Source organism: Pinus tabuliformis, chromosome 5_2 (genome assembly GCF_031772625.1).
Source record: "Pinus tabuliformis cultivar Carrire ecotype Pingquan chromosome 5_2, CPIR1, whole genome shotgun sequence".
NCBI lineage: Eukaryota > Viridiplantae > Streptophyta > Pinopsida > Pinales > Pinaceae > Pinus > Pinus tabuliformis.
The window spans coordinates 604,687,151-604,701,598 of NC_142306.1; the positions used below are offsets into that span (position 1 = coordinate 604,687,151).

Genomic DNA, 14,448 nt, shown 5'->3' on the forward strand with positions numbered 1-14,448 from the left:
GAATCGATTATTTCGCTTGAGCTATAATGCTCCCGGGGAAATAATAAATGGAAGTTGAATATTAATACATTAATTTTTATCTGTGCCTGCCGTGGTCGCCTGACAATTCGACGACCACTATTTTGGCCATTCGCTTTTTAGAGGCCTATCAGGTAGCAGGGAATATTGACTCCGGGCGACTCCTGTTACGGCGAAATCATCGGTGACTGTAGCACGAAACATCCAGATATTCTTCCTGCATCGCCGAGCATTCCGCGGATTGAAAATTTGAGGTTTAAGATGCAGGTGCAGGTCAAGGTCAAGGTTCATTGTTTGTCAATTGTACAGAATGCGTGATGGGTGGTTTTGGACTGTTCTGCTTCCAAAGCGTGATGGGCGGTTTTGGAGTGTTCTGCTTCCAAAGCGTGATGGGCGGTTTTAAGAAACCTTGCTTTAAAATCTGAGTCAAGTCAAGGTTCAAATCATTGAAGTGTGACGAATAAGCTTTTACCATTTCACTGTCATCTAAGAATTTTTTTTAATTATACTTTAAAATTCAAGTCAAGGTCAAGCTTCATTGGAATTCAATGATAAAAAAATGTAATTGTGAAGAACGTTTTATGTTTCTTTGGTCGTGCTATACCAAACAATGTAGACATCAAGGATTCAAATCTAAATATCAACGATTTGTTCGGAAATTATAGACTTTAACATCCAAGCCGAGGTGAAGGTTGACTGTGTTTTTTCTTACAGTGATAAAAGTGTGAAAGCTGTAAACCTAAAAGTCACGGCGAGATTAAGAACTTTTGGAAAAATTATAGACTTTTGTATATTATAATTTTAAGTCAGGGCGATACCAAAGCATTTTTGGAACATTATAGATTTATGAAATTATAAATTTAAAAATTAAGGTAATGTCAAGGAAATTTTGGAACATTATAGACTTTATAATTTAAAAATTAAGGTAATATCAAGGAAATTTTGGAACATTATAGACTTTCGGAAACTATACTTTCAAACTTAAAATAATATCAAAGAGTTTTTGAAAATTATAAGCTTTTGGAAATTATAAATTTAAAAATCAAATCAATATTAATAAATTTTCGGAAAATAAAAAATATTTGGAAATTATAAATTTTAAAGGCTTCCAAAATTATTCACTTTTGAAAATTATATAAACTTAAAGTCATAATAACACTATTAAAACTGTGAAACCGTATAGATTTTTATATTCTACATTTTTATAAAAGTTTAGAAATAGAATATTTTTTGAAAAAATTAATTATAAAATGTATTTTATAATTAAATATTAATATTATTTAATAATAAAGAGAATTGTAAAAATTGTTTTATATTATTTAATTTTTTAAAGATATATATTTACAAATAAAATTAAAATAAAGAAGTTAATATCATTAATATTAGTATTAATATTGTTTACATGGGTAAAATAGATGGTGATGGGTTGTAGAATAGATGGTGATGGGTTGTATTGTTAAGTTACTATGTGATAAATTATGTGGACAAAATTCTAGCCATGTTAAAGGCTTGTGTGACCCAGACCAAGTGCTATCCCTAAGCAATTTTGACAGCTTAGATGCCCCTGAGTCTCAAGCCACACATGCCCCCGAGTCTTAGTGTCTCAAACCACAAGTCAAGAATAACGTAATCTTTAGGGAACTCAGACAAAAAAATTATTAGCATTGACGTTAATATAAGCTTGACTATGGTCAATCTCATCAATCTTGATCAACCTCCTTAACCCTCATTAACTATGGTTAATTATGGTTAATGAAGCCACCCTAAACATATTAATTGTGACTAATACAATCACATTTACTAATGTTAACATGATTGGTATATGCCAATCCACAACATTTTCCATTTCTTATATATTAATTAACCTATGAAAATAATATCTACCCACATATATTAACTAAATTAATAAATATGATAATAATACTATTACGATTTTTAATATTAAATATTAAAAAAAATAACTACATTGCCTCTCAATTTTAAAATTTTAATTGTATTTTAACAACGATATTAATACTTTTTACGCACTTTTATAAATATCTTACACCATCTTTTAGTTTATAAATATTTAAAATACAATTTTATTTTATATTTTTAATATACACAATCAGATCCAAAACGAATATTTAAATATAAAAATATAGAGACAATCATATTTTTTTGTGTTTATATTGTAAAATTTTATGTGAGGAGCAACCGTACAAGCCGTGAATGCATAAGCCAATGTATTTTGAAAACACAACCTTTACCATCAATGCACGCCACTCCTAATGCACCATGACACAAGTGTTATCATCTACCTACGCGTGGATACCGTTAACCATGGAATTAATTAATTGTTTACGAATAATGAAATACAATCGAAATTCGTATATATATATATATATATATATATATAAAAAGTTAAATTTAAAAAAAATTTACATTAATATGTGTCATAATAATGGCTTTATTTGCATGCACAAAGTACTTAAAAAGGAGTTTAATTTGTTTGGGGTTTTTTAAAATGGCATGAATTAAATATTTAACATAAATCATAATGCATAAGCGCTGGGTGGAGGCATTCAATGATGTTAAAAGTGTTTATTTAAATAAAATTAGTGAAAAAGAAATGACAACATTTGATCTTGGTGGAGATGTCTCGGACAGATTTTGGCTCGCTTGAAAGGAGGCAAAGGTCCTTTGCTACTACATCCAAGAGTTCAATTGCAACATTATCAAAAGAAACAACATTTTCCAGCTGGCCAGTGTGATCATGTAATTCAAGATGGAGAACTTAACGTTAGTCACATTCAAGGCAGCATTGCAATTTGTGCAATGCCACATGTTGTCGGATTGTTCAACAACATTTTTCATGCATTGCATCCCATCAATGCTAAGGGGGCATGCAAGAAAGTGAAAATATTCCATGTTAATTGCTATAGTAGTAGCACAAGTGACAATCCACAGAGCTTTCTCGGAGCGGGACATTGTAGCAAGTTCAAAGATTGTCTTTGTTTTGAGGGAGCTTTTAGAGAATCTGTGTATTTTCAAATCAGTGAAGGTGAGGATGCATTGAAACCTATTTCCTAAAACTATTTTTGGAGCTTGTGTGTTTTAACAATATCTCGGTTTATAAGAAGACAATTGGTGGGGATAGTTCCAATAGTCCTCCCATTGAAATCAACGACATGACCCCTTTTGATTGCAAGGATTGGAGTAGTTTCTGAGGTGTGAAGGTCATAAATTTCGTCTCCTTCAACATGGCATTGCGCACCCCATAAGGCAACATCGATCCAATATCCTGGAACCGAAGGGGAGGTATGGGATTACTTTGATTTCATCAAGAATGAACATGCTAAGGGTTTAAATGTTTTCATCGCCACATCGGTTGGCTTTGATAATATGGAAGTCTCGGGGGGGGAGTTCATAGCAGACATGGCCTTTGCATTTACTCATAGGTTTGAGGTTTTGGTGGCATTTGGAGGACCTTGTGCACCTTTTTGGACACCTTGCAAGAGTATAATAGAAGCATGTCTAGGAGAATTGTAGGAGTGTGTGTGGATTCGCATGATAAGGCAACTCTTCGGATATCATGTGTGATATTGCTTCCCGACTACCTTTGTTGGGCGTTCTTGGAAATCTTTGCACTTGCTATGTCATAGTTGTTGGCAGTGAGGTTAATGATTTGCACTGGTCAACCGAGGGCATACTCAACCAGAGGTGAGAGACTAAGAGGTGCCATATACCCTACAGTACATACGATTTATAGCATGTTAACTTTAGACATGGGATAGACAACCGAGTTCTGTAATGGAATCAAAGTCCATTACAATGACAATCTTTATCTTACGCACGACCATAATGTTCATCTCATAAATCACCCTACAAGTATTAGTTCAAAGTCCCATGTGCCATAAATGGTAGTACAATAATTTATATGTGATATGTATCTTATAATTTTCTGGTATCTAAAAAATTATTAGTAATTTTATTAATAAAAACAAAATTATAATATAACAAATTGAATTTTATTATTTTTATTACTTTTACATTTTTATTATTAACTGAACTAACATTAAATGTTTACCTCATTTAGAAACACTACAACATCTCTCCCATATGGGTCTCTATATTACTTTTAAGTTTTAACCTTTTATTATTTTTTTATTTTTGCAGAAGTGTAAATTTTTACAAACATTTATACCACTGTAACATCACCCCCATACAAGGTTGTATAGTGCCTCTCGACAAAACAATTTGATAATCAATGACAACATGATTATATCTTATTCCATAACCCACGTAATGTTAAATTTGGGCAACTGTATAAATTAGACAATTTACCTTTGACTAAGTCCTGGGGATACATTTTAGTGTTTCAAAGACACATAAATATGACTAAGGTGCCACTTGATTTACTCATAGAAGCTTACTTTAGTTGATTTTCCATGTGTTTTGAAGACATAATTTCATTAGCCAACTTTTACCTAGTAGGCTAGTAGGATTGTAGTTTCACAAGATAACATGAATAAGATCCAATATGATATTTTTAATCACACTTGTTGATGATAGGATAAGGATACTTTGGTCTTCTAAAATTAATTATAAGTATGAATAATACCGAATGTAAGTTAAAAATTGAATAAAATATTACAAAAATTCCCTAAGATTTAAAAGATGTGATATCTCTATACTAGTGGAAAGCTCCCTCCCGCAATACATAGGCAGATGGATACCATACACAAAATGGGAGACCGTCTTCTCAAAAGATTGTTTTCATCACCCTGAGTAGAAACAGGGAGATGTTAATCACCGCAATTAGAAATAGAAAAAATTATGTCTTTCTAACAAGTCTTTGTAACTGCCAACATAGGCAAACCTTTTGGTCCTCTCAACCATTAATGCATATCTGATCCATATATGTTACCACCAAATTCTATATCAAAAAATTTTGTAATATAAAGCCAACATATTTCAACCTAGAGCAAGTTGGTATGAGCAATACGCAAACTAATAACAACCTAACATATCCCAAAGGTTCATATATACATTAAAAAACATACATCCTTTCATTAACAAACCTTTCTCATGAGCCAAGGCAGCATTCATCTTCCTATGAATGAGCTAGATTAAAAAATGAGGAAAACATTCTCTTGAAATGACAACAAGCTTCCATGTCATCTAAATATCAAAAGCCATGCATGTGCCCAAAAGAATGGATAGCAATATGCTCCAACCAAAAAGATGCCCAAAACTCAATCATAAACATTGAATGCATGCACAAGACAAATACATGTCTTTGTAATCATATTGTTGATCGCAATAAATAAAAAAAAATCCATATTTAAGCTAAAAAACTAATGAATTGAAAATGGCAACACAATTATTGATGATATTTTTACACTCCAAAATAGTTGTTGTCAAAATGCCACATTTAAACTTGTTAAATAAAAAACGACCATGAAAATACAGAATCACAATAAAATCCTACCACATATGAGAAGTTTCACACACCTACTATTATGCATGATGTATGTGATCTTTACTGCAACTTTTATGCACAACCTCTCTACCTTCATATTCCTTAAACCTAGCCCAAACTAGCACAACCCTAGTCCAATCTAGAAAAGTTACAAGTTTTACATATTCATCTAACAAAAAACATAACTGGTAAATTCACCTTTTACCACCTTCTACATGTATGGATGAAAATGTCAACTACCTTGATGCATTTATCAAAAAGATCACCACCTACTCCTAGATTGTTCCTATTATCTTATAAACTATTGTTTTCAAATAAATTCTAGGTATATTAACAAAATCAATGAAACAATATTTTGTCAATTACAGTCACGTCAAATACCACACAATTAAGTACTTACATTAATCTTTGCATGCAACATATCTATGCAACAGTATATTTTCAAGAAAGAGTACGCATGCGCAGAAAACATTCTGAATTACCATTTAGAGTCAAATGTACAACATAAAAGGCTCACTAGACATTCATTCATATTAGAATTGATGAATAAGAAAATTTTTGGGTAGAATGCTTTGTTCCATATCAACTTACACACTATAATTGTTGCCTATCTTTCATAGGATAAATCATATACACACATCATGTTCAATGTTGTGAAAAAATTTAGCAAAAAACAAGGAACCAAGGATACCCTCAAACATCTCACTCTATATCATTATGTTTCTTAATGGAAAGGGAGATTAAAGAAAAATTTGGGCAAACAAATTAATAAAAATAATAATAAAATAATAATATTAATAACAATAACAATCTAAATGCTATTCATTTCTAATTCCACTATCACATTCATGTGAGTACAATCATATTTTTCATTTCCATTATCACTTTCATGCGAGACCATAACAATACTACAATAAGTAATAGTTCTTCCAATGACCTTTCTCGTCATTTGCAAATGTTATAAGTAATAAACTTAGAGACATCCTAATGAATTTTACTTCCTGTACTCTCTTATTTGTAAAAACATAATTCTCTTTCTCATCATGGTGTCGAGACTAGTAAGTACACTTGCATTAGAAGCATATAAGCCCACAAGTGATTATGTGATCTGATAGACAAAACGTATATTCTTAAAAGGCATAAACCAACTTGGTTTCTATATGTTGAAATGAAGAGACCAGAAAGAATAAGTAGCAGCCTTCCATCCTTCTTCTTTGCAACAGAGTTGGTGCACGATCACAATCCGAAAAATTCAAGGAAATGTATGGAAAAGGGTCATTGTAAACCAGAAAGAATAGGTAGCAGCCTTCCATCCTTCTTCTTTGCAACAGAGTTGGTGCACGATCACAATCCGAAAAATTCAAGGAAATGTATGGAAAAGGGTCATTGTAAATAATATCCATGTAGAGTTATTCCACTCACCCATTCCATTTTTTAAATTTCTCTTTGTAGATTTTTCTTGAGAATTTTAAATGGTAATGCAATTCTTAATAATCATTTTGGAGGATAAAATTCTACCAACTTGAAGAGTGAGAGGAGGATCAATCCTCATGCAAATAAATACAGACTTTAATATTTAATCTTCTCACATTTGAGTTGTCACTTCTTTATATATATATATATATATATATATATATATATATATATATATATATGTGGGGCAGTGCTAAATGTCACCATTTTCTGAAGAGATATTTTTGGATATCACCCACATCAAGATGCTCTTAAAGGTTTGTTCTCACATCTTATAGAATTGCTCCATGTGGTGGACCTAGAACTACCCAAAATTATGCCTACTTAGAGGAATAGGAGGAAGAGAGAGGAAAGTGTGCCAAAGTGATTATACATGTTCTTAGTTGCAAAGGCTTTACATTGCGGTCCATAGAAATTCGGGTTTCAAGTTGGTCTTGGGGGTTTGTTAGATCATATGCCTATCCAATTTAAGCTCAACCCCAAGGACAATAAATCCCCTCTTCATTGAAGTTCAACCATGTTTGGTTAGTAGAGGAAGATTACAGGGAGCTAGTTGTCTTAGTTTCGGAGAATCCATCAAATAACATAGGTTGTTTGTAAATACAATAGTTCTAAGAAATTTTACATATGATCAAGGAGGTTACAAATAACTGGGATGCAATTTTTAATTAAAAAATATGAAACATTCCTCAAGGAGACCAAGCTCAAAGTTTCCTCCATCGATACCTCGAATGCAACAGGTATATTTTCAGATGAGGAGGTGGAGATACTAAAACTTCTATCAATCAAGTGACATTAGATATTAGCCATTTAACAGGATAAGTGGAGATTGAAGTGAAAGCTACATGGTTGACTAGTTCGACAAGAATACAAGTTTTTTCCATAACTATGCTTCCTCTTGAATTATTAGAAACACCGTTTGAGAAATTTCTAAGAAATATGGAGAGAGAGAGATAATTTTGAAGAGAAACATGAGGTGGGTAGAGTTAATTTCATTTACATATTCCAAGACCCAATAAGATGTCTCATCAAAGAGATACTATGCTTAGGATATTTCCAAACGTAATCAATGAAACAATGAATGAGTCTATGCAGGTAGAGATATCAAAGAAAATATGCATTATACTCTTTTATCCATGAAGAGAAGAGCGAGCCTAGGCCATGATGGGTTTATTACGGAATTAATTTTAGGCTATTATAAACTCCTAAAATCAGATCTTCTTAAAATGGTGCAAGAATCTAAGAAGAGAGGGAAAATTCTACAAGCCATGAACTCCACATTTCTTCACATTATGCCAAAGAAGAAAAAATAGTAAACCTTTGATGATTTTATGTCATTTTCGCACTACAATGTGGTGTATAAGGCGATATCCAAAATCATAACAAATCGTTTGAAGCCTATTCTTGATGTTGTCATCTTGGAGGAACAATTTGGCTTTATATTCAAGCATCAAATCTATGATGTTGTTTCTATAGCCCAAGAAGCTCTTCACTGTATCAAATCTTTAGAGATTCCCTTTGTGAATCTGAAACTAGACCTTTACAAAGCTCATGATAAGATTATAGGGACCTTTATCAAACTTATTCTTATCCAAATGTAAATAAGTCTAGCATTGGTGAATTAGATATTGGGTTGTGCCCAATTAGCTAATTTCGTTGCTCTTATAAATGGATTTTCCTTTGGTTTCTTCGAGGCCACTAGAGGGCTAATGCAATGATTCACCATTTGTCCCTCTCTGTTCGTTCTAATAGGAGAATGATTGAGTAAGCTGATTATCAATTCTAGGAACAAAAACAAGATAAATGGATTAAATATCACTCCCTTAGAATTTATGTCACATTTATTGTTTATTGATGATATTCTACACTTTGGTGTAGGATCAACTTAGGAATTTTAGGGTATTATAAGTATTATAAACCTATTCTGCGAAGCAATAAGGATGGAGACAAATTGGAAAAGCTGATGTGTAAGACTTTTATTTTCTAGAGGAGGATCAATCAATACCCCTCAATGAAACTCTACCATTTTCCAAACATAGTATTGATTTTGTATTGATGAAGATTTCAAATATTTTTTATTTCACTTAAAGCTAAACTCTTGCAACTATAAGGAATGGTTATGGATGGTTGAGAAGGTCAAGGCTTGAATCTCTTTATGGGTCAGTCAATGGATTTCTAGAGGAGGAAAGTTGGTTCTCTTAAAATTTATTCTTCAAACCATCCATGCTATTTTGACATCCATAACCAAGATTCCAAAAGGCATTCTAGTAAGGATTTAGAAAAAGAGCTTTCACTTTCTTATGGTATAGAGGATGGGAGCAAGGAGGTATTCCCTTAGTTAAGTGGTCGGTGTTGGCTCAACCAAAATGCTTGGGAGGATGGGGAATTGAGAACCAAACTCGATTTAACACAACTCTTATAGGTAAAAATATGTAGATGCTTCGATATAATACTTCTCTTGGGGTAGTATAATGAGGTAAAAGTATATGGAAGGATCCTCCTTTGATGAATGGTTTCGAAGCCCTCAAACATCAACCAAAAATGGCTTTGTGGTATGGAAAGCTCTAGTGGAGGCTTTTTTTGTTATCAAAAGGTGGGAAGTACAAAAGATAGGTGATAGTAGTAAGGTAAGAATCGAGAAGGATCCTTGGCTAGGTGTAGGAAATCATTTCTAGTTTTCTAAGGAATTAGTGGATCAACTTCAGGAATAAAGTATTTTCTCATGGTGAGATGCTCATAGTGAAGGGGGTCACAATTTCGGTAGACGTAATTGGAAATTAGAGGAAGATTTATATTTAATAGGAACTCTTGTGGAATATTGACATAATTGTGTGAGCCTTTTATGGTTGAACCACATCAAATTAAGTGAATAGTACCAAGATGTCCTAGTATGGTCTAAAAATTCCATTTCAACTGACTACATAGCCAAGCCAAGATTAAAGGTGCTTGTGGAGGAAAATGTACAGGGTCAACAAAATTGGTGGTGGGAGCACATATGGAAGTTGCATGGCTTGTTAAAATCCAATTTTTTCTGTAGCTGGCACTTAGTAATAAGCTTCTAACTTAGGATAATGGGATAAAGAGAGGATGGTCAGGTACCAACAAATGTTCTTTGTGTAGGCAGGAGAAATCATTTAGTCATATTTTAATATCATGTTCTTATCTTGGCCTAACCTAGAGCCCATTAGCACTTAAATTTAAGCCAAAGGCTATTTGGAATGGTAATAATTTGGATTGGAGTGCCCAATCATGGTTGATGGATGTAGAGGTAAGAAGCTAAGGTTCTTTCCCTTGCTAGCTTTTTTACTTTCTTTGGTGGGAATGCAACATGGCATTTTTTCAAGATAAACTAATTTTTGTTGAGGTAATTGATGAGCTAATGGAGAAGCTCATGAAGGAATGAGATGCTCACCCAAAAGGTAAAAAAATAGGGTTCATGTTACGCCCATTCTAGATTTTAATATTCCTTGGGGTTTTTTAGACAAGGCTAGTCAGGGGCATCCAACCAAGTGTGTAACTGAAGTTGTTTTCTTTCTCAACCAAAACCATTACTTCCACATTAGGTACACACCCAAGTATGGCTCCAATATAAAGGTATAATTCTCTACGTTGTTTATTTTGTTACATTTTCACGCATCTCATGGTTTTAATCATCTACAAGTGCTAGGGGACTCCAAGGTTGTAATAGATTAGGATACAAGAAAAGAAAAGGTGGAAGCAACTCACCTCCATATGTTGCTTTCTCAAATTCACAGTCTTAGTCAGGATATATCATGGTCCTACTTCTCAAATATTTTGTGGGAGGGAAACCAATAGTGAGGCAAATTATCCAAAGAAGCTTTAGAATGTCATGCTAATGTTTTTTTATTTAATAAGTTTTATGTAGGGAGCATGGAGACTATCTTCTAAATACCCAGTGGTTTACATGGTGGCTATTTAAGAGATATTCAAATAGGTTTTAAGTTTTTCTTTTTAATATGAATAATTAAAACATTAAAAATGGTTTTGCATTATATTTTCATCTCATGAAAAAGACAGAAAGAAACCACTCCTATAAAGAAAAAAAAAATGTGGAAATTAAAAAAAGATTCATTTTCATATAAATGTCTATTACATTATATATTTTTATATTTAAAGAAATATAATGAAAGTTATATTTGAAGTAAAGTCATTTTATGGGACAAGTCAACCACACACAAAATTATATGATTATATATACATACACACTACCATCTTTGGGACATATCTCATCCATCCCTCCCTCGACTCTTTATTTCTTCTTAATCCTTTTGCTAAAAATATTTAACAATGTAACTTTATATATATTTATAACATGATATATTAAAATATAAATAATAATATTAAAAAAAAAGAACAAAAGTATAAAGCGTAAAGGCGGTTTATTTTATACTCGCACTCACATGAAATATGTATTTACATATACGGTGGGAAGAGATATCAATGTGCAAATGGATCCTACAACAAAGTAAATAAAAGTACCATATCATTTGGTCATGGATAATCCTACTCCTTGCATCCCCATCACCAAACTAACTTTCAGTATTGGATGGAGCCTATCACCCCTGCAAAAGCTTACCGGTGATCAGATCTATTAATTTGACCTCGAAGGATCTCGAGGATTATTGAAAGTGTAACTGAGTATTCTTTTAGAAGCCGAACTGAATATTCTTTCTGAATGGCTTCTGTTGGATGTTTCCTCCTCAGACTTATCACCTATATATCTAAAGAAACCTCTGGAATTACGACTCACGTTGAAAGAAGCTTTGCGGATGTCAGGAAGAGGAGCTTCGCCTTCTAGTATTTGGAAAATATGGCGCATGCCCAGCCTGCTCTCCGGATTTGGGTGAGAACACAACAACCCCAACTTCAGCACCTTCTCCATCTCGCACGCATCATATCCATCCTTCCCCAGCTTTGGATCCGATGCCTCCAGCAACCTCCCCTCCTCGTAAAGTTCCCACGCCCACTCCACCAAAATCATCTGCTCCGCATCCTTCAACGGATCCACGGGCCTCCTCCCGCAAGCCACCTCCAACATCAGAGCCCCGAAGCTGAATAGGTCAGAGCTCGGCGTAGCCTTTCCCGTGTGTATCAGCTCCGGTGCTATGTACCCCAACGTTCCCACAATATGAGTAGTCTGCGAATTCTCACTGTGATCATACAGCCGAGCGAGGCCAAAGTCTCCCAGCCACCCATTGAGCTCTGAATCCAGCAACACGTTGCTCGACTTGATGTCTCTATGGATGACCCTCTTCTCCCATTGCTCGTGCAGATACAGAATCCTAGTGGCCACACCATTCAGAATCACGTATCGTCGATGCCACGACAGGACTGTTGTCGAATTCCCAAGGATGAGTTTATCCAGGCTACCATTGGGCATGTAGTCATAAACGATGAATAATTGCTTCTGCCTCCGGCGCTAGCCCCGGAGATGAACAAGGTTCTGGTGTTGTTCGAGATCTCTGAAACGAAAAACTTCATTCCCTCGGCAAACTCTTTTGTTATGCACTTCACTGCGACCTCTTGGCCGCTGCTGGGGAGAACACCCTTATAAACTTTCCCGAAACCCCCTTGCCCCAAAATGTTTTTGTCCAAGAACCCACTAGTGGCAATGCTCAATTCCTTGTAAGTGAGTCTATGGGGCCAGTACTCCATCTCCCATTCTTCCACCCTTTCTCCATACTTCGCTCTTATGAAAAACATGGCTACAACTGCCACCGATAAGAGAAGCAGGGTGGCCACGGTGACACTGGCTATGATTACCCGGTCCGGCCATTTGGAATACATGTTCGTAAAAGAAGGTAGACATGATAGACTGAGCGGAGGCATCATGCCTTGGGTGGTGAAGCTCCACGCGAGAATGTAATGATCTTGATCGATAAAGTTCCTCGTGGACGCTGCAAAGCCAACAGACATTTTCTCTTGCAGAACGTTGCCCAGATCGATTTTCAGAGATATCAGCGGCTTTTGCGGTCTCACTGAGCCGGCCAACATGATGCTAACGTTAAGGCGGCGTTGAGGATGATTGTAATCGATCCAGACCTGTATGTTCTGTCCACTCTTGAGGCTCAATCCATGGAAGCTGTCCTCCCCATTCCAATATCCAGCAGGCTTGGTCTGCACCGAGATGACGCTGCTGATGTTTACACCTACGTGGTTGTCGTCGGGATCATTGAATTCCACACTGTTGATCGTATCGAACTGCACTGTGAATAAGTGATTGTATGGCTGCCCATTACTAGTGAGGCTAAGCAAGCCCAGATATTGGGACGACAGAGCGCCCCTGGGAGATATGTGAGGCATCATGATGAAGGCTATTCCGTGTCCGGCTTCGGCAGAAGGAGGATGCACCATGGAGAAAACAAAGGTAGTGCTAAAGGAGGAAAGCGTCTCGTTGCTTTTCATCTTCACAGGAATTGAATAGAGCGCACAACCGAGCAAGAATTGCGAATGGTTTGTGAGGGCAAGGACGGATTTGGAGCCGATGACTGAAGCATCCGCTTCCAAAATCAAGTGGGTTCCATTAAATCCGTCGAAGATGAAAGTGGTATCTTGATCATCCTCATTGGATCTTGCAGGAATGTGTGGTATGAAGTGGGAGATGAAGGCTATCAGGAGGAAGCTGCGTTGTGGTATTACCATCATGAATCGTTTCTCTGGGTGGAGATATATTGATTCTCCGAAATAAATAAATAGAAGATGGATATTAACACAAAATCAAGTGGAAATGGCACGTAAACGAGTTGAGACTGGAGCAGGAGCGGTGAGCGCAGGAGCGGTGAGCAGGAGATCCGGGAGGAGCAGGAGCAGGGGAGCCGGCAGCGGACAGCATAGCAGTGAGCGCAGGAGCAGGAGCGGTGAGCGCAGGAGCAGGAGCGGTGAAGAATGTTGAGTGGCGAGCAAGAGATCCGGGAGGAGCAGGAGCGGGGGAGCCGGCAGCGGACAGCATAGCGGTGAGCGCAGGAGCAGGAGCGGCGAGCAGGAGATCTGGGAGGAGCAGGAGCAGGGGAGCCGGCAGCGGACAGCATAGCGGTCAGGGGGTTTCGTCCTGCAGGAGCAAGAGGGAACAGGAGCAGGAGCGGGAGAACCGGGAGGAGCAGGAGCAGGAGCGGTGAGCAGGAGATCTGGGAGGAGCAAGAGCGGGCGAGCTGGCAGCGGACAACATAGCGGTCAGGGGGTTTCGTCCTGCAGGAGCGAGAGGGAACAGGAGCAGGAGCGGGAGAACCAGGAGGAGCAGGAGCAGGGGAACCGGCAGGAGCAGGAGCGGTGAGCGCAGGAGCGGCGAGGAGCAGGAGCAGGGGAGCCGGTAGCGGACAACATAGCGGTCAGGGGTTAGCAAAGTAGTCTTTGCAGACAGAGGGCAGTGGACAGCATAGCGGTCAGAGGCAGCGACAACGGATAGCAGCGGGGTTTTCTCCACAGGCGGCGAGGGCTTCTCCAGAGCGGCGATCAGCAAGGGTTCTCCTCAGGCA

The 14,448-nt window shown here is 36.6% G+C and overlaps 1 pseudogene; it reads right to left on the reverse strand.

The window, feature by feature from the left end:
• Positions 1–11,567: 11,567 nt before the first annotated feature.
• Positions 11,568–13,381, reverse strand: LOC149160455 (L-type lectin-domain containing receptor kinase IV.4 pseudogene; annotated as a pseudogene).
• Between the last annotated feature and the right edge of the window lie 1,067 nt (positions 13,382–14,448).